Below are 24,840 nucleotides of genomic sequence, written 5' to 3'. Positions count from 1 at the left end.
TGCTTTAAAGATGATTTTTGTGGCATTCCTGCTTTTAATTTGAAAGTGACAGTGGAGAGAGATGGGACAACACGCAGCAAACAGCCTGAGGTCGGATTTGAACCGAGGGCGCTGCGATCAGGACTCAGCCTTAACAAGTGGGACGCGCTCCACCGGGTGAACTACCGGGGCGCCCAGCGTCTCTGCTCATGTGACGTTTGAATTCCACACCGACTCCTGTGTTTTTCAGCTTAGAAAACCGTGAAAATCATGTGAAAAATGTGTGTCCTTTTCAAAACTGCCACTGCCTTCTTACATACAACGGCAACATGGTTCGCAAAAGGCAAAAGGTCACGCTCAAAAACAGTAGTTTGACAGTTGTTTTTTTTTTTTTTTCGATTCATAAAGGACAGTGTGCACTTACATAAGTTATTCAAAAGAATAATAATAATAATAATAAAAATAGTGCACCAGATTTAGCAGGGAAGCTCACTTCCATCCGCATACAAACAAACCTGCACATATCAAATACAAATACATCCAATATAAACACCACGTAGAATGGCATACGGCCCATATCACAAACCACACAATGCCACACATACATACATAAACAACCTAAACACTCCTAATGTAAAAGTGCCGGTTAGGAAGTAGAAATTATTATTGCATACTTAAAGTGTCAATGTAAAGTGGAGCGCTTTCAGGAGAGCGAGAGAGAGATGACATGTTGAGCTTTCTGAGAGGCAGAAAGCACATCACAGCTCAGGAGAGGCTGTACTTCATCGCTACGTGAGAGGCAAAGATGGAAACTTTAGCTTTAAACTTTAAAAATTAAGACCTTACTGTTCCTAACCATAACTAATAACTATAACTAACCTCGAGCGCGGCCGACAACAGATCTGTGCAGAGCTGAGTGCATAACTTGTTGCTGATGAATTAATGAATACACTGCAAGTCTTTTTGTTTGTTTGAAATAGTCTAAGCAGCACGTTTGCCTTTGAAAAGAATATATTTTTTTTTATTTCTTAATCCCAAATCTCTGAATGAAATAAAAGTTATTTCTGCAAGATAAAATCCAGAGCACATTAAAAATAGAAGTGCTTTTTTTGTTCTCATTCATGTAAAAAAAAAAACAAAAACAAACCAAAACCGAAATCGTGGCCCAAAAACCACAACACAAACCGAACCGTGGGTTTTCCTGAGCCGCTACACCCCAACTTGTCTTATACAGTAGCAGCCACAGTTCACAGTTTCCACCCTGCTTATTTCATTCATAAAATTTTTTTTAACACAGCGCATTTTTTCATTGGTGTAATCGGTGACCACACATATTGAAGAGCCCTTTGATTTCCAAATCCATACTGAACTCCTGACTGGGGGACCCGTGGGGATCCGTGACACAGGATCCAATAACAGGCAATTTCAATATCAGAAGGCAATCAATAAAAGTAATTCAGAGTGTGTGTATGTGTGTGTGTGTGTGTGTGTGTGTGTGCTCAACACGCGTTCCACTAATGTGCCAAAGAAGTGCCGGGCTGAAGTCTAATAATAAACCAAACATTAAAATGAAATGTTATCTCTTCAATAATAGAGGAGCCGGCTATACCCCTTAACACGCACATGCTGCACCTTTCTGTTAGCAGTGCAGCGCCCTGCCTGCAGTTTACAGTCTTCGCTTTTGGCAGCCGAAGCCACCGGCCATTTCCTTTTCGATATGAGGTTGACAGATCAGCGGTGTGCCCCATGAAGCTGCAGTGCTTTACCAAATTGGCAGATTCTGACAGTCCATTTCTCCACTCTCCCTCATCTTTTGAAATCATAGTTTGGATTTGGCAAGGGCAATACTTTGTGCATATGTGTATTTGTATGTGTGTGTTTGCGTTGGCGTGTGTGTGTGTGTGTGTGTGTTTGTGGCATGGCCGTGCTCAGCAGCCACTGCCAGGTGAGAAAGATGACACTGTGGGGGGAAATCAAAACCAATTACAGGTTGTGAGGATTGGTTTTGGGGGGTGCAGGGAGGGGGGGGGGGGGGTTGCACAGGTTGCAGCGGCGAGAGGGTGCAGAGATGGAAGAGAGGAAAAGCAGCGAGATGGAGGGAGCGGGAGATGATGTAGATGGGAGAGCGGAGGAGTGGGCTCCAAGAGGCGCCTGTGAAAATCAGACCCCCCCCCACCCCCACCCCCCGGGAGGCCAGCTGAGCTCAATTACCAGGAGAATACAGTTGCAAAGGGAAGCCGAAAGGATACAGCATCGATCTGTCACACACTGACAGCGGGAAGGAGAGCGGTGGCGGCGGGGTGTGGGCGGAGGGTGTGGGGGTGCGGAGGGGACGGGGGGGAGGAGTGGCAGACAAGAAACAGAGTGAGAAAAGGAGATGAAATTGGAAAAGTGGGCGAGCCAGAAAAAAAATAGTGGAGTAAAGGCAGGGAAGCAGGGCAGAAGGAAGAAAAACACATCTCGCTGTTTTAGAGGTGGATTCCTCCACACCGGAGAAAACACACATCCACTCTCGTTAAAGGCAGAACGTGTAGGAGAATATACGAACTAAAAATACATCACCTCTGAGCCACTAGCAGTGTGTGTTGGTGTGTGTGTCTGCAGAGATCCTGCCCTCTGCCTGGATTTGCTTGTTTTGCTTCTGGGCGTTGGCCTTTGGGCAGCAGTTGTGCGGCTCCCAGCCAATCACAGCGCAGCACAGTGCCAGATCGATAGCACCACATCCAATAGAAGGCTATGAAAAATGTGGATGCAGAAAAGAGGAAAATTTGCGAGGTGAAATACCAACTACACTGCAAAATTTTTCGCTGTGAATTCACAGTAAATTATTGGATAAGTTTTGCATGACTTTCACAGTAAGGATTACAGCAATATACTGTGAAATGCACTCACAGCAATTTACTGTAATTTCACATCTGTGATATATACAATGCATTGTTGTAAAAGCACAACTGTGTAGGGGAGAGTGGGGTAATTTGTGCCAAGGGGCAACTAGTGCCACCCCTGTTATCTAGAAAACCATAGAAGAAGTTGGTCATGTGACCACATATTTTTGAAGAGGCATCCATTTCACTCATCCTGCAAAGAAGGGAGACACATGGCTTGAGAGGTAAGCACATTTAAGTTCAAAAAACATTTTTTTGCCGTCCAAAGTAAAATTTCTATGATCAAGGTTTTTTGATTGCTGTGTTTGAACAATTATAGAAAACTTTGAAAACAGTTCACACAGGTTTTAGTGCTTTAGTAAGCTACACCATGAGTCTATACAGTTAGCATGACGTTAGCTCAAAACAGCTAGGGGATGCATTTTTTTCAAAATGGTGGGCCTGGGGTAATTTGTGCCAAAGGGCCTTGGGGTAAATTGTGCCAGTGGCACAACTTGTGATTATATACTATAAATTACTTTATTGTATTTTATTGTTATTGTACATTGTCTTCTTACCTTTGATCACTAAAACTATTCAGATTCAGATGAAGATCATTTGCAGGTGCTCATTTTGGAAGTTTTATTTTGTTCTGGGTATGTGTTCATGTGGCGCTAGGCCTTGTTATAGAAAAGTGGCCTGTGATCTTGTTAAAATAATAAATAAATGTTAAATAAATAATTTTGTATTGAATTTGCTTTGCTTTTATATAGCATTATCATTTATGAGATTAAAATGATCTGTTTTACTTCAATTATCAATGGCACAATTTACCCCAGTGTATTCTCTCTAATGGCACAATTTACCCCACATTGGGGGCAAGTTGTGCCACAAAACCACTTTTTTTTCGAAAGCTATTGTAAAGCCCCTGTAGGCCATCATGGGGTTTCTGGCTTCCCTTGGGGAGGCGTGTCTAACCTGTTCTCTCCCTGCAGCACTGATTAGTAACTCTGCTCACCTGGGCCCAGTGTGCTGAGGTTACTTAAGCTCCTGCAGTAGGCCAGTTCAGTCTCTCTCTTCTCGCCTGGCCACCTTTGCAGGCACACCGTGTTTTTGGTTTGGTTTTGGTGATGTTGATTTGAGTTTTCCTTTTGTTATGTTTGCACTTTTACAACACCCTCACACACATACATACTCACTCATGCACACCACACACCACTGACTTTACTGATGTCCACACCTCATTTGGTAAATACTTAATTTGGTCTAATTTGGTTTAATCTGGTTTAATAAAATATGATTTGGCTTGTTAACATGGTGTTGTCTCCCTCCTTTGTTGTGACTCCTTGAGCCAGGTCATGACAAGTGGGGGCTCGTCCATTTTTAGTTATGTTAATGCAGAGTTGTTTTGTGCCTTAGGTAGTTGGCCTTAGGTAATGTGCTTTGGTTGTATGAATTGGTTGGCCCAACTGTTTGTTGGGATTAGTTGTGCTTTGGTGCCAGGGCTGAGTCCTCTGGGGTGTCAGATTGTGCGTTTTCCTGGTTGGGAGATATGCCATGTGTTTGGTTGCTAGGTCTAGGTGGGTAAGTTGCTGCTGGTTTGTTTGCCATTCAAAAGGTAATTGTTACTGTTTGTTGCACTGGACAGAGATCTCTCCGTCAGGCGGTAGGGCACTTTTCTCTAGGGATTGTGTCCGTTTGTTTTTTTTGTGTGCTAGTGTGGTGGGAAAGTGGTAAGAGCGGTTGTCTCGGGGGCACATCCACTGCTGCTGGAGGGTCACCATGTAATGGTTGCTCTGCCAGGGCTGTTGGGCTTTAGTCATTGACTGCATATAATGGTGATTATTGTGGTTGATGCCGTGCATAAATACCCACCGCAAGTACCACACGAAGTCTAGGGTTGAGCTGTAGTTAGTTTTGGCCAGGCAGTTAGGGGGAGGTTCTCTGTCAAGAGGGCTGCTGGTTGCCCTAGTGAGGCGAGCAGTTAACATATTATCTTCTGTATTGGTTTTTGTGATAATGGCTTCCGTTTTGGAGTTTTTTGAGACACCCACTTTGGCATTTGTGAATGGTTGTAAAAAGGCAGAGTTGGTGGAGATAGCTGATCATTATGGTATTGTGGTTGCAGAGAAGAGTCGTAAGGATGAGCTCAAAGAGGCAGTTCTGCTATCTTTGTTTGAGCGTGGTGTGTTGCATAAGGCTGAGCCCAGGGCAGAGTCGGTGCCCATGTTGGCAGCACCTGCTGTTGCGCCGGTGACAGGTCTCACCTTTGAACAGCAGAAGGAGCTGTTAGTTTTGCAATTTGAACAGGAAAAGCTACGCAGGAAGTGGGAGATAGATGAGAAAGTTGAATTGGAAAAACTTAGGCAGACAGAGAAGCTTGAATTAGAGAAAATGCGGCAGGTTACTGAAAAGAGGAAGTTGGAGTTAGAAGAGACTAGGTTGCAGTTAGTCAGAGAAGGCAGGCTCTCTCTTGGGGGTTCTGGTGTGGGGGATGGTGCCTCTGTGAGCACTGCACCAGGTAGTTTTGATGTTGCAGCTAACTTGCGGTTAGTCCCTAAGTTTAATGAGCGTGACCCTGATGCCTTTTTCACTCTTTTTGAGCGTGTGGCAGATGCTAAATGTTGGCCGGACTCTGATAGGGTGCTCATGCTTCAATGTGTCCTCACTGGGAGGGCTCAGGAAGCATACTCAGCAGTGTGTGGTGAGGATGACTTGGATTATGAGGCCGTGAAGGCAGCTGTGTTGAAATCATATGAGTTGGTTCCGGAAGCTTATCGTCAAAAGTTTAGAGGTTGGGTGAAGGGTGATAAGCAGACTAATGTTGAGTTTGTCCGTGATTTAACCTCTCATTTTCAGCGTTGGTGCTCCGCTGCGAAGGTGGATTCTTTTGTTGATCTTAGTGAGCTGATCGTACTGGAGCAGTTTAAAAGTCATTCCCCCGCGTATTGCTGCATACTTAAATGAGCAGAAGCCCTCCACGGCGTTGAAAGCAGCCGAGTTGGCAGATGACTTTGTGCTGACGCATAAAGCCAGTTTTGTGGAGGCCCGCTCTGGGGCTGATGGTAAAGGTGCTGACCATTCACGCAGTGGTGCCAGGGTTGTGAAACCTGGTGTTTCACGTAAGCCTGCTTGGTCGGGGCGACATGAAAGCTCCAGGGTGTGCAACTATTGTCGCGGTGAGGGTCATTGGAAAGACCAGTGTCCACTGTTAAAGCCCAAAGCAAAGTCTAGTTTGCCTTTACATGCCCCTGCTATGCTTTGTTCTGTGGTGTCTGAGGAGCCTGCTGGTGTGGCCCCTTGTTCAGGCTTGAGTAAAGGGTCAGATAGAATGTCTGTTTGTGTGGACCCTAGTGCTAACTCAGAGAAAGGGTCAGGTGAGGTGCCCGCTTTGAGTTCTGAGGGTGGCTTGAGTGAGTTGGAAGGCCGGAAACCTGTTTGTCTGGACCCGAATGAGGATACTGGTTTTGAGCCCTTCATTGCAGAAGCTGTTGTGTCATTGGTTGGCAGTGACAACCGTGTTCCGATTAAGTTACTGCGTGATACGGGGGCGAAACAATCTTTTGTTTTAGACTCTGTCTTGCCTTTTTCACCTGAAACAGCAACTGGTGATTACATTCTGATGAGGGGGATGGAGATGGGTTTGGTTCCTGTGCCACGTCATTTTATAGAACTAGACTGTGAGTTGGTTCATGGTGTTGTTCCAGTTGGAGTGCGTCCTGGGTTGCCAATTGAAGATGTCTCTATGGTTTTGGGTAATGATCTAGCTGGTAGCCGTGTATGGGCTGATGTTCCGCCACCACCTGTTGTTGTTGCCGACCCAGTGGTGTCTGGGGTGTCGGAAGAGAGGGGTCTGGTTTTGCCAGGGGTTTTTCCAGCCTGTGCTGTAACACGTGCACAGACCCGTAAAGACTCTGCTCTGGACCTGCCTGAGTTGGGGGGTTGTGAAGGTGGTGTGCTTAAGGAACATGTGATTCCCCTGCCAGATCTTCCATCCTCTGTGTCTAGGGAAGACTGGGTGAGCAGCCAAAAGGCTGACCACTCCCTCTCTGCGTTGTGGGATGAGGCGAGGTCAGTTGACCAAGTCAGGGACATAGCCCAGGGCTACGTGGTTCAGGAGGGCTTGCTGGTGCGCAAGTGGGTGCCCTGTAATGGTGACTTTGTGGGGAAAGCCATTTTTCAGGTGGTGGTGCCCACTTGTTTTCGTGATGTGGTATTACAGACTGCACATGATGCTTGTGGTCATTTGGGTATAAAGAAAACCTATGATCGTGTCCTGCGCTACTTTTTTTGGCCACGTCTGAAGGGCGATGTTGCCAGGTATGTGAAGTCATGCCATGTGTGTCAGCTTACTGGAAGGCCCAGTCAGTCTATTAAACCTGTTCCTCTCAGTCCCATTCAAGCAGTGAGCAAACCATTTGAGCATTTGATAATAGACTGTGTGGGGCCGTTGCCTGCCTCCAGGTCTGGTTGTGCTTACTTGCTGACGGTAATGTGTCAGACTACCAGATACCCTGCAGCATTCCCTTTGCGCTCCATTTCAGTGAGGTCGGTGGTGAGAGCCCTAACTCAGTTCATTTCAACTTTTGGTATTCCACATGTGATTCAGAGTGACCAGGGTTCCAACTTTAACTCCCACATGTTTAAACAGGTTTTGAAGCAGCTGGGGGTGAAACACAACTGTGCATCAGCCTACCATGCGCAGAGCCAGGGGGCGCTGGAGCGGTTCCACCGGACTTTGAAGTCCATGCTGAGAACCTATGGTATGGAAATGGGGAGGGACTGGGAGGAGGGACTTCCATGGCTCATGCTGGCAGCAAGGGAGGTTGTCCAAGAGAGTACAGGTTTTAGCCCTAATGACTTGGTGTTTGGTCACTCTGTGCGTGGTCCTCTAGCTGTTCTGCAGGATGGGTTGGTCAAGAGCGAGCCACCAAAGAATTTAGTTGACTATGTCAACGGGTTTCGCCGGCGTTTATATGTTGCTGTTGAGGTAGCAAGGAAAAATTTGGAGGATGCTCAAGCAAATCAGAAGAGGCTATATGATCGTAAAGCTGAGCAGCGCCAGTTTAGCCCAGGGGATCAGGTGCTAGCTCTTTTACCACTGCAGGCTTCACCATTTCAGGCCAAGTTTGCTGGCCCTTACTTTGTTGAGAAGCAGGTCTCAGATCAGAACTACTTGATTGCTACACCTAATCGGAGAAAGTCATCCCAGTTGTGCCATGTCAATCTGCTTAAACCATACTATGCTCGTGATATTGTTGTGGCCAGTGACTCAGAGGCCCAAGGAATGGTTGACCCCGTATTAGCTGTCGACTCTGTGCTCTCAGGTCCTGCTGTATCAGAGGTGGGGTTGGACAGTGAGAGGGATGTTGAGGGCCCAGATGATCCTATTTTGTGTGGTAGGTTGAAGAATTCAGAGTCTCTGTGTCAGGTGGACAGTTTGTTGAGCCACTTGCCTGTGTCCCAGAGGACTGAGCTGACAGAGATGATCAGGAAGTTCCCAACATTGTTTGGAGATACACCAACCCGTACGACTCTCATTGAGCATGACACTGATGTTGGCACTAGTCCTCCAATCAAACAGCGTTTCTACCGTTGCTCAGCAGACAAGCGCAGAGTATTGGAGGCTGAGGTTCAGTACATGCTGGAAAATCAGATTGCAGTGCCATCATCCTCCAGCTGGGCCTCACCCAGCTTGCTGGTTGGCAAGTCGGATGGATCCCCAAGGTTCTGTACTGACTACCGTAAGGTTAACAAGGTCACCAAGGCAGATTGTTATCCCTTGCCACGAATGGAGGACTGCATTGATTTGGTTGGTTCTGCTAAGTTTGTTAGCAAGTTTGATTTATTGAAAGGGTACTGGCAGGTTCCATTGACAGCACGAGCGCGTGAAATTTCCGCCTTTATTACACCTTTTGGCCTGTTTGAGTATAATGTAATGAGTTTTGGCCTTCGCAATGCCCCTGCCACGTTTCAGCGCCTCATGAACCTGGTGGTGGCTGGTCTTGAGGGTTGTGCTGTTTACCTTGATGATGTGGTCGTGTTTAGTGACACATGGGATGAACACATGAAACGCATTGGTGTTCTGTTTGGCCGCCTGGCTGAGGCGCGCCTGACAGTCAACCTAGCTAAGTGTGAGTTTGCCAGAGCGACCGTGGCGTACCTTGGCCGGGTGGTTGGACAGGGGCAGGTTCGCCCGGTGGATGCTAAGATTAAAGCAGTAATGCAGTATCCTGTTCCCACCACTAAAAAAGAACTTATGCGGTTCTTGGGGTTGGTCGGTTTCTATCACGCTTTCTGCAAGAACTTCTCAACAGTTGTTGCACCCCTGTCAGATTTGTTGAAAGCTAATGCTAAGTTTGTGTGGTCTGCCGTATGTCAGCTGGCATTTGAGAATGTGAAGACCCTGTTGTGTGCCGCTCCAGTTCTTGCTGCCCCACGCCTTAATGAGTCCTTTAAGCTGGAGGTGGACGCTAGTCATGTTGGGGCAGGGGCTGTTTTGCTTCAGGAAAAAGAAGGGGTTGATAGGCCAGTCTGCTACTTCTCAAGGAAGTTTAACTCTCACCAACTTAACTACTCCACCATAGAAAAGGAAGCGCTGGCTTTGATCTGGGCCCTCCAGCACTTTGAGGTGTATGTGGGTTCTGGAGGTAGCCCAGTTGTGGTCTACACCGACCACAATCCCCTTACATTTCTGTGTTCGTTGAATTGCCCGAACCGTCGGTTAATGAGGTGGACATTGTTCCTGCAGTCGTACTGTTTAGACATACGCCATATTAAGGGCAAGGACAATGTTGTTGCAGATGCCCTGTCCCGTGCCCCAGTTGGGTAGGGTGATTATTGCTGTCTTGTCGCTGTATAGTTGCAGCTTTGCTGTTTTGTCTGTTTTTGTGGTTTATTTGTGTGCCTGTTGCGGGTGGTTGGCCTTGCTCGTCAACCCATTTGGGGTCTCCGTCTTAAGGGTGGGGGATCCCTTGTCATGACCTGGCTCAAGGAGTCACAACAAAGGAGGGAGACAACACCATGTTAACAAGCCAAATCATATTTTATTAAACCAGATTAAACCAAATTAGACCAAATTAAGTATTTACCAAATGAGGTGTGGACATCAGTAAAGTCAGTGGTGTGTGGTGTGCATGAGTGAGTATGTATGTGTGTGAGGGTGTTGTAAAAGTGCAAACATAACAAAAGGAAAACTCAAATCAACATCACCAAAACCAAACCAAAAACACGGTGTGCCTGCAAAGGTGGCCAGGAGAGAAGAGAGAGACTGAACTGGCCTACTGCAGGAGCTTAAGTAACCTCAGCACACTGGGCCCAGGTGAGCAGAGTTACTAATCAGTGCTGCAGGGAGAGAACAGGTTAGACACGCCTCCCCAAGGGAAGCCAGAAACCCCATGATGGCCTACAGGGGCTTTACAGCTATATTTCTCAAACAGTTTATATAAGATCCAAAGTGATTGCTCCCAGGGATGCACAACATCCTAAACTATATGTGCATATTTTAGTTGGAGGCATTACTGTAATCCCCTCGCTTTAAAGGCACTTTAAGTAAAAACTGGCACTATTTACCCCACTCTCCCCTACTGTAACTTCACAGCTTCAATGACAAAGCGTTTACTGTGATATTACAGTACATTACTGGGGAATTACAACCTTTTGCTGTACATCATTACAACAAGGCCCTGTACTTTTACAGTGTGTACTGTGAAAGTAATGCACAAGTTGACAGTAATTTACTGTGAATTTACTATGTATACTGTGGAAATCATGCAAAAATTGGCCAGTAATTTACTGTGAAAGTAATGCAGATGAAGTTTCTATTTACTGTGAATTTACAATCATTGTACAATTAACACACCAACACACAACTCTGAGGTAAAGTCAATGTTAGCCCAATGGCATATTTATTTACAAATAAAGGGTTATTCAACATAAATGCCAAGAAATTCAAGAAATTCATGTCATGGTTTTGTGTTTTCTGTGTTTCTGTACTTTTGTTAGTCTTTTATTTTTTCTGTTTTCCTGTTGTCTCTTGCCCTGTTTCCCATTAGTATTTTCACCTGTGTCTGGTTAGTTTGGTTTGCCCCTCCCAGTGTCACACCTGTCCTGAGTCTGTCAATTATCCCTGATTGTTCTGATCCCTCCCAGTGTTTCCCTCAGCCTCTCCTCTGTGTTCTCCTGTCTTGTGCTCCAGCCCCTTCCCCAGGTGTGTCTTGTTTGATCATTTAGTTCTTGTGTATTTAAGTCCTGTTTTGAGTTCTGTTCCTTGTCCAGTTATTGTCTTAGCTGTCTTGTGTTCCCTGAGAGTTAATTAAACATTTTTGCTGTTTGCTGAACTCCATGCCTCCTGGCTCCTGCATTTGGGTCCTCCACCAACCTCCCGTCATGACAATTCAACTTCCTAGTCCTAGTCAAACTTTGTCTTCAAAAAAAGTACTAAAAGAACTACTCAGAACTGAGCCTGACAACTGCTGCAGCAAAAAAAACAAAAAAAACAACAACAACAACAACAACTATGATGCCCACTCAAAGTGAATTAGTTTCCTCAAAAGGTGCTCATATGAGGGTTCATTGTTGTCCGCTTCCTGGTCTTTGAGCCTCTTTCAGGCTTGATGCCCAAGAAGTACCTGTTAATAAGCAAAGATAGTTTCAGTTTTAAATAGACTTACAAATTGCAGGCAGCATTTATCAAATTGAGTCATCATCCTTCATAATCTTATCATATGCACACTCAACAGTTCAGTAAAAGCATAATGTACAGTATTTAGGTATTCAAATTTAAATAATAAGATCGGCTGTGGTAAATAGACACTAGCGTTAGCTAGCCTATATCAGACCACATGGGAAAATGCTACAGCTAGCTAACGTTAGCTCGTTACCTAATAGTGCTAATATCATTTAAAATACCATGGGTCACTGCAAACAGACGTTCTGCAGCTCACCTTCTCCATTCAGCCCAGAGGAGAAGAGGGAAATGGCCTCTTCAGGTTCAGTGTGAGTTTGGTTATGTCATGTGACTTACCAGGGAATATTTGAATACAAAATTTCACTGTAATAATAATGTTGAATGCTGTGAAATCCTTGCATTTTTTTTTTTTACTGTGTTGCTGTGATATTACAGACCGTGTTGTGATATAACAGGTGTTTTGATTTGTAGGATTTTACTGTGAAAGAGTTAAATGCTGTAAAATCCAAGGATACTGTAGTTTTTACAGGTATTCATTGGGAACTTAATTACAACAAGTTACTGTAAAATAATACCGTTAATTATTGTGAAATGCTGGTAATTTATTACAGTGTAGTGAATCTGGGGTTGGCTTTCACCCACTGAGGGAGAGGAGGAGGATGAAGAGCGACACGCTGTTGGTCTGGTTTCTGCTGGACAGGGAGGGGCTGATGGGAAACGAAAACTTGCTGCGGGTGGTTAGTTTTACCAGGGAGAAGGGGGCTACTTTGTGTTTCAAACTGCAACCGACAAATCCTACTCTGCCTCTAAGGAAAATGATAATAATAATAATAATAATAATAATAATAATAATAATAATACTCTCTTTAAAATCTGACAAGACATCAGAGATCCAAAACAGAGAGCCCCAAGATTTTCCTACATGAGCGATGTATGTGTTTATTAACTCAGCTTGCTGTCTATTGTCATGTTTCTCAATAGTGTGTGTCTTCAGACGGAGTGTGTAAGCTCGGTGGAGCTGCGTCATGCTTGTGCAGATTTGCCCTGAAGGATCACAGGAGCAGAGCCACAGCGCCAAATCAAAAGAAATGATTATACAGTAAATATCTTGGCGAGAGCATCCTGACTGCAGTCACTGAGCAGAAAATGCCCTGCATATCCCAGAGCACCACCATGTTTTACATACCGGACGGCCTAATGTGCATGAAGCCAGTGGTGTGACGTCACAGATTAGGCAGCAGGACAACATCTCCTTTGGTAAATCTCTCCATTCATACACACATTTCCTCACCATTATGCTCGCGCAGTTGCCTTTCCAGCTCAGGTGTGCAGCAGTACAGCTGGAACAGAAACCTGCAGGACAGGGACTCCTTGGGGAGTTTGGGAACCACGGCCCTAACCTTAACCTTAACCTTTTCCTAACCTCAGCCAAGTGTTGTAGTGGCACACAAGCCATTTGTGCAGTTTTTTATTCCCTGCAAAAACCTTTATATGTACGCCCACTTGTAAAAATGAAGTTAAAAACATTCTTTGCTCTGACTATAGACCCGTTTACAGCCTACGTCATCGAAAAGCTGCACGCGCAGTTTGGAAGTTTAGGGTTTTTTTTTTAGTTAGTTTGGTTTAGTTTATTCACACATCATTCAGGAAATACAATAAAATACATGGTGTATACAACAGGTATTTTTTTTGTTTGTTTGTTTTTTTTTTTTTAATTGGATGTGTGAAAAGGGTCACCCCAAGGAAGCTAACCGAAGTACTACTATTTTGCCTCGACCGGACAAGTTAACAGTGTTAAATAATACCATCAGCAGCATCACAATGTCGGGTTGTTGTGTGTACGGTTGTATTCTAAAGGCGGACTCAGGTTCTATAGGATACCTACCCAATTGCGACCATTTCAAAGCAACCGGAGGCGGCTGTGGCTTCAAGCTGTCACGCGTGTAGACTGGACTGAGGACACGATCCAAACTGCTCGCGTCTGCGGTGCCCATTTTATATCCGGTAAGGTTATGTGTCTACTCTGATTTCTCTAGAAAGCCTGGTTTATATAAACACTAGTCTGTAAAGTGTAGACCCACAAAAAAGACATATAAACACACTGCCTTATCCAATTAGTAGGCCTATCTTTTATGACCGGGCTTGCAATTAACGCTTGCTCTCAGCCAAATTTTGTAAATGACTAATAAGTTTGTAACTTCTAAATTAATAAACATTTTAGCATGTATCTAACCTAAGCGAAATCAGGTTTTAGGTGCAAATAAAAAATACTGGCTTCAGAAATTATGACCAAACAACAACAACACAAAATAATACTCACCCTGCCATACAGGTGCAATTCGCAGTTAGGATGTAGTTTTCTGCTTTGTTTATTATCAGCCAAGCCTCATACATAGTGCTCTTGTGTCCTTGTCTTTGGCTGGAGAGGATTTCTGACTTCAAGACTCAACACTCAGAATCTATATTCTGGTATCTGACGGTCTGTACGTGACCACAGATAACATAATCATACACATCGTAGCTTCTCTCTGGTGTACACGCTAGGTTTCTCCACCAAATACGTATGTATCTGTTCACTGAATATTCGGCCATTTGCTAACGTCGTCTTCCCACTCACAAATAGTGTACGGATCTGGAAGCCGGTTGCCATTTGATAAACTAAGTTTGTTGGTGCAGGATTCTCGATCTTTGACAGATAAAGTCCAAGCTGTTGTTCTCTGCCATACTTCCGTTCAGTAGCGGTTTTAGGCACGGGCGAAGCGGGCAGCCGCCCGGGGCGGCATATTTTCATGTCACGTGGGGGGCGGCATGAGCGCAAAAAAAAAAAAAAAAAAATCATCCTCGCTGCAAAGCAGTTTTCTATTAGCGTATTCATCTGAATATAAGACAATATTTTTTTCCATTGAAAATGCCCTGAAAAAACGCCCTCGTCTAATATTGGGGTCTAAGCAAATACACATGTATTGTGCTTGCATATAAACCAGTAGGTAGGCTCACCTGATGCCGCAATTACCGGCGAATGGCCGCATTGCGCAGTCAATAATCAACCATGTTGTCTGTGTCATTGTCCGTTGTGCTGCTGCAGCCGCGTATGAACAAAAGTTGATTTATAATGAGAGGATGGCAGTATGTGTGCGCCGCTCACCTGTCAGATCCGGCAGACCTGACCGGGTGGGCGCGGCACCTGTAAGCATCAAGCTGGTGCCGCGGCCGGCCCGCCTGATGCTGACCGGTGGCTTTTTTTTTTTTTTATACAAACAAGATTTTGTCCATATAAAAAGTATTTTTCCAAAAAAGGTATTTGTGCAGGTGTTGGCGCCCCTGCTCTGGGAGGGGCACCGGTAGCGGCCGTTATCGCTTGGAAGTTCTCGCTGTGAGCGCGCGCACGCGCGCGCGCGCGGCTTGAACGGAAGGGCGCAAGGCAGTAATTTCGCCCGGGGCGGCAACATGGGCAGAACCGCCACTGCTTCCGTTACCAGAATGCGCGCGCAGCTCACGTTCGTCATCATTGTTTACAAGCAGTAAACGGGTCTATAGAGGGTAATATAATGTCAACAAAGCTGTAGGATGCACTGAAAATGCTTTAAGTCTAATTCATTCTCCTAAGGAAAATATTTGTGTGTTGAGTGGAGGTGGCTGTTTTCCATCCCCGAAAAATTATTAGATGCTAGAAAAAAATAACAGAGATGCTACACTTCATTACTGAACGCACACTGACATCGTAGAATATTGACATATTCACAGGGAAGCGTGTGTGTGTGTGTGTGTGTGTATCATTCCCACATTTACCTTATGTTACATCATTTATGACCCTTTGTGTTGCAGAATTTCTTTTGCAATGAGATTCATGTCCTTCATCACCTGACGATGCCTGGCCATGCAAGAGGTGTGTGTGTGTGTGTTTCATTCATTCAGCCTTTATTTTTTTCACCTTGGAGACACACTGGAGGATTTTTTTTTTTGGCAAGTGTGTCAATGAATTGACAAAGATACAAAATCGAGCAGAAATAAAATATAGGCCAACAAACAATGATCAAAAACAATAACACTGCTTTTCAGTCATTGTTTTTCATTTCTTAATTCGTGGTGGTGTGTTTTTGTGGATTTCAGGACTGTATTGTTTTGTTTTCTTATGTTGAAGGTTTTTCTGCTTCAACATGTTTTTTTTCTGTCTTTCAACATCTTGGAATCATGCTGGAAATACGTTGTTTTTTTTTTTTAACTATTACATGTTATCTGTTTAATTTTAGAGTCTGCTTGTACATAAACTCCATCTATCTCTATCTATCAAATTAAATTAAATCAGATCAACCAGTCGCAGTCGGCTCACAGAATGCATGCATGTTTATGTGCCAGACAGTCACGGAGGCATGACTCAGCTGCATTCGTCACTGCGTGTGAAATGAGTTTGGTGAGTTTGTACTGGACACTGAGCTCTGGCATCCCGGTGGAAAAGAGCAAACCACATCCGGTCACATCCGCATGTGTAAAGTCTGAACACAACAAACTTCAGCTTGATATCATAATAACTCCATAATGCCTCCGTTTGGTGTGTGACATGAAGAAATGATAAAAGACGAGAGACAGACAGAGATAAATGGAGCAGCGAGATAGAAATCTAAAGAGAGGATTGCAATGAATGATGCAAATGAGGCACCAAAGCTGAGAAAAATAATAATAATAAAAAAAAATGGAATAATGGAAAAATGCAAGTTATGAAGAAGTCATGAGCCACAGACAGAAATTAAAATCTGACAGATAAGAAATGCTTACGGAGAGAAAGAAATATCGAGATAATCGTTAAATGGCAACAAATCTTGGACTCAGTCATAACTTTATACCGCTGGAATAATACAGCGCTGTGCAGAGAAAACTGCAAAATAATAAGCTGATTTTTTAAAATCTATGTCAATAGATTATATGGACTATATCTAAGAATTCTGGAGAGATTAATAATCAGAGAATTAAACTTGCACTGATTATGCGACATCACAGCACAACCAGGGATCAGAGGAACTTCTCACATCATTTAGAATAAAAAATTACTCAATCTGGTTTTCACTGAAAATTGTTTTATCATTTAGGAGTTTTACAAAGTTTCAGCAAGACCCAGAAAGCATTCATTTGGACCCATATTACAGAATTCACAAACTGCTGTTTTAGTCAGACTTTGAGCAGACTTTTCTGAGGAAAAAAAAAACCCTCAGAATTTGAGATCAAGTGTTAAATTTACGAGAAGAAACTCACAAATTTATGAGATTATAAAGAAAAGAATGTATGAGAGAAAACATTTTTAATGTTCATTTTTTTTACAATCACTTTACAATCGCAGAATTTTCATTTTTTTTTCTCATGCATTTTAGTTTTTTCTCATACATTTGCCACTTTAATGTCAGAATTTCTACATTTTTTCTCACAAATTTGTGACTTCATAATCTCATAATTTTCAAGTTTTTTTCTTATAAATTTGAGTTTTTTCCTCATAGGTTTACCACTTTAATTTCAGACAATATCCAAGTTGGGTTTTTTTTCTCGTAAATTTGCAACTTTAATCTCCAAAATTATGAGTTTTTTTCTGGGAATATCACCACCCTTCCCCTCCCCGGTGCTGTATTTTTTTTCTCCCTACAGTGGCCATAACACACTGCTGTAGAGCTGAGATCATATAAATCTGCATCGGTTGGGTACTTATGGTCATGACTTCACACCACTGGAACATTTACAGTTACACAGATTAAAAGGGGCACATTAAAAACACGAGATTACAGCGACCCTGAAGGACAAGCAGCTTGAAAATGAAGGGATGAATTGATGGAATAGACTGATTACACAACATTACAGCACAAAACTAGGGAGTTATCACATCATTTAGGGTAAAAAAAAATTCCTTCCATCTGGTTATGCTGTGGTTAACGAGAATTATGTCCTCACTAAAGACTGTTATATCATCTGGGAGTTTATACAAAATTTTGAGCAAGACCCAAGCCAGCGTTTATTTCGAGCCACATTCCAGGATTCACAAAGTGCTGCGTCTGTGCAGCCTGTATTGTTTGTGATATGAGGGCTCTCGCTGATGAATCAGAATGTCATATGAGTTTGCTGCAGGCCCCAAGGCGAGGGAACGGCTGCTGGCCAAGGATGATCTGCAGTCTCCTGATTCACTGCTGCTTTGCGTCTCTTCAGTGGCCTTGAGGAGCCGTGGGATGCATGTGATCTGCTGCCTGCCTTCACCTGAGAATGCATAATGTTCCTGGAGGAAGCCTCGCTTATTGTCTAAGAGTCCCACCTGTTTTTTTTTTTTTTTTTTTTTTTTTTTTTTGTAACGGTGCCCAGGACTCAGTGTGCAGAAACCTGAGAGACCTGCACGCATCTATCAGCACATTCAGCTTTGTCTTTGTCTTGTACCACTTAGAAAATCAATTTAAAAAAAAAAAAAAGGGTACAAAGTGGAAGAGAAAATCATTTTGCCATTTGTGGAGAGCTGTAAATGTCACAGCTACACTGCTACAGGTGTCGGTGCAGGCTAATAGTCACATCGGACTGTCTGATTAGATCAGGAAGCCATGTGAGTAATCGGAAAAGGGAAATCAGTTGTGATAGAGCTTTGATGGCGTGCGCCGTCTCAAATGTTGAACAGTGCGTGTGACGAGGAGATGCTCACACTTGCAAGCTTGTTGTTCTGGTACCAATCAGGGTGTTTTGGGTTGAGAAAAATGTCAAAACCATTTTCCCAGGTTGTTAGAGTGAACAAAATCCAGGCTTCGGTCACGGATGGATCGGTGCTAATTTGTATTAGCAATTAAGTTCGAGGATCTTTTTTAAAATCTCGACACAGTGGTCTGGGCCTTGATCTTTCTGGTGTTAAAACAGTGAGCAGCATGCTTAAAGGCTGATATAAGCCGAGCAAATTTAACCAAATTAGGAATGCTGTTAAGACTAGACTGGGTTTCTGTTTTAAAAGCACACACAAACACATTTTCAGTCCTTTTTTTTAATGCCCTGTTCTCCTGTATCGACTGGTGAGTCAAATCCTGCTGCCAGTTCACAGGATTAGATGTTGCAGCTCTTTAGTTGATGTAAAATGTTTTTAAGTTTTTAGTTTTAGTTTTTTTCAGGACTTTTAAGGCTCAGGTACTGTATATCTGGCCCACGAGGTACATTTCAGATCTTTAAATGGACTGCATAGTAGCACCATGGGGGGAACAAAGAAAACCTGGCAGATACAAACCAGCATTTGTGATCTGAGATTTGGGATTCTTGACTACTCTCATGCATAAAAGAACAGCATTACAGTGCACAGCGTCCAAATACTTCACGTACAGTCTGACTCCTACAGCATCGATTGTGGGAGTCACCAGAATCGACTTCCCGACTTCTATTGATTAAACCGTAGGAAGCCTCATGTGAAACTGTTGTGTGTGAGCCAGGGCTGCAGGAACTCGTTTGCTAAAGGAAAAGTTGGAAGCTGATTCTTGAGGCCGTCACGGGTCGACCTGACTCAGGACCTGGGCCAGGTTGGGTGTGGGTCCGGGTATGATGTCATGTTTTGTTAAGACCGGTTTCAGATCTCACGTGTCAAGACAAATGCAAATAACTACAACACTTTAGCTATTGCCAATAATGGGAACGATGACTGATGAAACCCTATTGGCTGAAAATTTTTCTGCCTCTGTGAAATATGTTTGCATCTTTGTTGTTCTTTGCCATGTGTGGAGTTTGGACCCATTGGTGATCATAGTTCCTCACATTAGAGTGGGGATCAGGCCGCATGTTTTTGTCTGAACCCGACCCAAGACGGAAGCATAGTAACCGAACCGCACCTGAACCTGACAGGTATTCTTTTTTTGTGTCTGAACCCGGCGCGAACCTGAGATCTGCTTGTCCTCCATCACTAGGCTACATTTGCCACCTAAAATAGCCTACATGTTGCCTTCAGTGTCACGTAAACTCCAGCACTGTACAGGAAGTTGCCCAGAACAGACAGTAGGTCCATCATTTTTCACTAAAATGACAGCAGTGTGACCAAACTCGACCCAAACCCAGACATAATTTCTACATTTTTTGTCCAAAGGGTCCTGACAGTTCCCGACAGGCACGGGTTGGGTATCCACACTCTACCTCACAGCTGAGTCTGTAAGGATCTAAGATCGTCAGGTCTAAGCGGATCTGGTCCAGCACCCGCCTGCTCTGGATCTGTGTTTCCTAAAAAAAAAAAAGAGAGAGAGAGAGGACTTTTTAAAATCCAGGCAGTCCAACCCCAGGTCCTTTGAGTTTCAGGTTTGACTTTTTGGACCCAAGATCTCAAGCTCATTCCCACCAGTTAATGTTGAATTATGGTCCTATGGTCAAATCATTAGCCGAAAAAGAAGAATAATCAGATACCAACCAGTGACCCTTTCTTGTTTTTACTCTAAAGTCAATGTGACTCTTGTTTGTTGCAGGTGATAAATTGACTCTTTAGGTTCAACCTTCCACTGCTAGTGTGCAGATTTTCTTAAAATGCTTCATGCTGTGTACCACAACTGCTGCAAATCAACACGTTTATTTTCTCAGGGTTTTTATTTCTTTACTATCATTTGCTCTTGAATTGTGAGCAGCTGTAGTAGCTGTGGGCACCCACATTATCAAAATTCTTAGTACAAAATGAATGCAAAATGGAGCACACAAAGCATTCATTATGGTTTTTATTAATTTCTTTTTTTAAAATCTGTTGTGTCTAAAAAATGTTCAAGGACATTCCCTGATACAAAAAACATGGCCATGCATTACACACAAAAAAAAACATAATTTCTTGATTCATAATTCATAATTTTTCTTTTTTCTTTCTGTTTTTATATCCGAAAAAAGGTCCAGAAGCATTAAAGGTAGACTTGGGTTAGTAGCTACCACTGCACTACTCTTATTTCTGCAGGGAGCAGGGATCACACATAAAGGTTTTTACCTTGTATACAGACACAGGGACAAATATCTGTGGATTGGCTGCATGGAAATCAGGTTCCTGTGGCTCTGGGGTATTCTCAAAGTCCAAAAAAAACATGTATCACAGCGGGCCAGATTTGATTCCTAGACAGAAACATTTTCTAGAAGTCATCCTCTCTCTCTCTCTCTGTCACTATTAAATGAAGCAGAAATGCCCCAAAATAATCTTAAAAAAAAAAGATGCAGTGTTTACCTGCTGACCTAAACCCCCAGATTCACTGTTTCCCGCTTGCTTGCTCTGTCCGGGGCTAAATGACTTGCAGCTTCCCTCAGCTCAGCCTGCAGGCCGGTGGACTGTGGCAGAATCTCGGGTGAAGCGGGGCCTGGGAGTCGCAGCTTCCCCTCCCTCATCAGCAGTGCCGCTGAGGAAAAGTTCCCTTCCTTTGGCGCCCAGCGGACTCCAAGTTCACGCTGTTTTTGCCTCACCGTGAACTACCAGAGCCCTCAGTAATCTAAGCAGGAACAGCTGTAATCTCCCCTGCACACGGACGGCCGCTGGGTTACGATCACAGCAGCCGCCCGGCCCGCTGGTTTTGATGCTGCTCTTTTAGCTTGGTGGGTGATGTTGCTGTGGAATTTGTTTTTAAAAATCCCCCTTGAGCCAAATTTGTAATTTGTAATATTATTAATTACATTTTTTTTTTGATTGATATGTTTATGTGTCCAACACCACAAAGTGCCCAGCCCACATGGGCTTATTAGACACAATAACAAGAATATATACATACAGATATTGATGTACAAGATAGCTGTGACTTAATGCACCAGATAAAACATGCATTGTCTCACCAGCCAGGCCTTCTTAATGTACCTTGCGAGGGCAAATACAACATTTTCAAACATCCAACTAAGGATTTCCCCTTCCTGTTTCCAAAATAAAAAAGCATTTTTCTTTTGAATCGATTCATAAAGACTACTCCTCAGTTCATCATAACACAGACAGTAGAAAATAAAATGAAACTCAACTTCAACAGCATGTAAATCAGTTGCCAAAGGCGAATACCAAATCTCAATTGTGCACATAATGATCTCTGTCTTCTCTTTAACTTAAGAAAAATATAATTTTCAGTGATATATTCACTTTTAAAGAGAGCATAATTTAGAATCTTTGGCTTCTTCCAGATCTCTTCTTTCCAAATATCTGTGAAGCCGAGGCTCTGAACAGAACTGAACCCACAATGCGGAGTCGGTGCAACAATCAAAAACACTTTAATAAAGGCCGGTTGGCACACAAAAATAGACAATAACAATGAAGATCCACCAACGAGGCTGGACGTGACAGGCAGGGCAAGGAGAGGCAGGCAGGGCATGGAGTTCCAGAGTTCCAGATTAGCAAACAGGTTTCTAGGAGCCGGGTAGTTACCACGCATGGCAAACGACGAACTGGCAGAGAGTGGAGGTCTGAACCGGGGTGATATACTGTAGCAGGGTGGAGATAATTGGAGATGCAGACCAGGTGTGTGAGTGGAACAGGTGAGTGGAATGAATCAAATGAGCCTGCCACACCCAGCCTACAGGGAAAGACTGACAACACAAACACAGGGGGAGGGGAAACAGAGGGGGGAAAAAACACAGAGAGAGACAGGACAGAGGCAGCTCCTAACAATATCCTTATGCAACATAATTTTTTTTTTTTTGCTTTACATCATTTACATTATATTGCAAATTATTTCTGAACTGCAAATAAAAATTAGTCAGATAAAATTTTATTTTACTGACTTACAAATTTTGTTTTACAAATAAAATAGACTTGACTTGATTTTCTGAACAATATACTACACCTTATTTTGTCATGCTTTGCAGACCCTTAATGTAAAGGAGCACTAAGCAGTGTTCAAGGCAGACTATGCAGTTTCAAATGGGAGGGCATAGCGCTTTGTTTTCTACTGCTTCAAAAAATTCCACATACAGTAAGCCACTTTTTGAGCGAAATGCACTATTAACAAGAAGCAGCTGCAGATTTGAAGTCAACAAAGGGAAATTATTAACAAAAGATGTTAATGAAAATATTCTCTAGATTACTTTCAAAATAACAAACAGTTAATCATAATTCAGCGGTATACTTTGAGCCAAAGGCAGGGAGCAAGGCATATAAATATTCATAAATCGCACAGAAATCATTCAATATACATATTCATGTTCAACCATACCACATTTAACATAATGTGATTGCATATCACTCGATACTCTAATTTCAGACATTTCGTTTTTTCTCAGTCACTTTGGTGCATTTCTCAAATCATCCTTATCATTTGCAAAACAGTAAATGCATTTCTCAAAACAATATGTATAAACAGCACCACACAATGGGTTACCTGCAAAATCCCATATCTTGCTTAAAATCCTTAGTCAAACTCTCCAAAATTAATATTTACGTAAACGAGCATGTCAGTGCCATCAGAATGACAAGTCCTTTGTCATTGTTCACAAACAAGATAGTCAAAATGCCGAGTCATGTTGTCAATATAACTATGTATTTTCTCGGCTAAGGTTTTGATGACAGAGATTGAAAATCCACAAGGCTGCACTTTTTCTCTATGCCATTTATCAATTTCAGCAGTACAAAGTTACACATTACTGTACGTGGGAGACTGAGTGGAAGAGATTGGACAGGATTCACATTCACACTTCTACTGTTTGTACTTTATTTTGACAGACCGTGTCTTTGCAATCCAGAAAAGAAAGACAAAACAGTTTCACAGCACTGCTCAGCACAAAGCGGGAAAAAAATTAAGAATTAGAAATGTAATAAATACAGGAAACAGACCAAACAGACTAAACACAGGCAGAACTGGATGGGGAATTACAGTGCCGTCTTTCTACACCTCCTGACGCTCCTGTCTGTCAGGCCACAGATTCTCATCCACATCACAACGGAGGTGGATGCGTTGCATTCCCTTGCAACGCAGCGCGGAAACAATCTTCTGGAACGTGTTATCCGACCTCTGCGGGCGTCCGCTGTGACGTCCTCACATGCTGCATCCATGGCAGCCAGTGGGTCATCTGAGTATGTGGCTGATGATCGTAAACCTTGCACCTCCACGTGGAGCAGAATTCCTCAATTGGGTTAAAGGCCCCATGACATGAAAAATTCAATTTTCGTTGTTTCTGTGTGATAGGGAAGGTCTTGGGGCCACATAAATACTATCCCATGCATTAAACCTGTGATAAATGGAGAAGTGCACACAGCCCGTTTTTTGAAACTCTCCCTGTAAAACGAGCGGATTGCACTTCTGTTACTTCATGATGTCATGAGGTCGGTGACTCCGCCCACAGCCTGCCTCCGCTCCCCAGGCAACAAGCTCACACACAAATGTTCGTTACAACTAAAAACGCCAGACTTTGAACCATCGGTGTTTACTAAATTTTCAAGTAGGTAGAGTACTGAATACAGAGTGGCCTTGCATCTTATTGAGTGGATAGCGACTAAGACTGTCGTTACGACAGTGGAGTTTTCACATTCATTTTGTTACCTTTTACCAGACATTTATTGTTATTTTGATTAGCGTTACTTGTTTGATTAGAGTTATATTTAACAAACATAACTTACCATTTGGAAACATCCTGTGATAAACGCATTTGAGGTGGTTCAGTGTCTCCTTCCGTTTGTGATTTCGGGATCGGAGTCGGGCTCAAACATGTACGGTTGTATAACAATATGCTCAGCGGTAGCCATGACAACCTTATAGATCTATATAAGATGATAATTCCTGTGTACTGGTTAGCACTGTTTAGCAGCGTAGGTTTCAGTTACTTGCCTGCGATTGGCCCGACCATATGTCACTCAGAAAACAGTCAGCCAATCAGTGGAGAGATGATGATTAGAGGGTTGAGCCATTCATTCAGCCAATCTTTTCTGATTGGCTGAATGAACCGTGCTGCCACAACTCCGGGAGAAAGGCAAGAGAGAGGAGCTGTGAAACTGTATTTTGCAGACCACAGGTCAAAACCACAAATACATCTTGCAGGGATATCAACAGTTAAAATAAAACCCTGGAAAAGTGGACAGCATGAGGCCTTTAAGGAATGTGGAACAGGGAGGCAGGAATTCCATCAACATCCTGTGGTGGGTCACAAACCATTGCCTGATGGTGTCTGAGTGATGGAAATGCACATCATCCCAAATTACCACATACTTTGGTGAGTCGTCTTGAATCAGACCCCTCTCATCATCAGGGAATAAATCCCTGTTGAGGGTGTCTGAGAGTTGAGGAGTTGCTGTGTGTTGTGTGGCCCTACAGTGGGAACACGAGTTAGCTCTGAGAGAGCAGCACACATGGTGACGTTCCCTCCCCGTTGGCCTGGCACATCGACAGCAGCTCTGTGGCC

The sequence above is a fragment of the Myripristis murdjan genome, chromosome 3 (assembly GCF_902150065.1).
Source record: "Myripristis murdjan chromosome 3, fMyrMur1.1, whole genome shotgun sequence".
NCBI classification, from domain to species: domain Eukaryota; kingdom Metazoa; phylum Chordata; class Actinopteri; order Holocentriformes; family Holocentridae; genus Myripristis; species Myripristis murdjan.
This window is presented reverse-complemented; position numbering follows the sequence as displayed.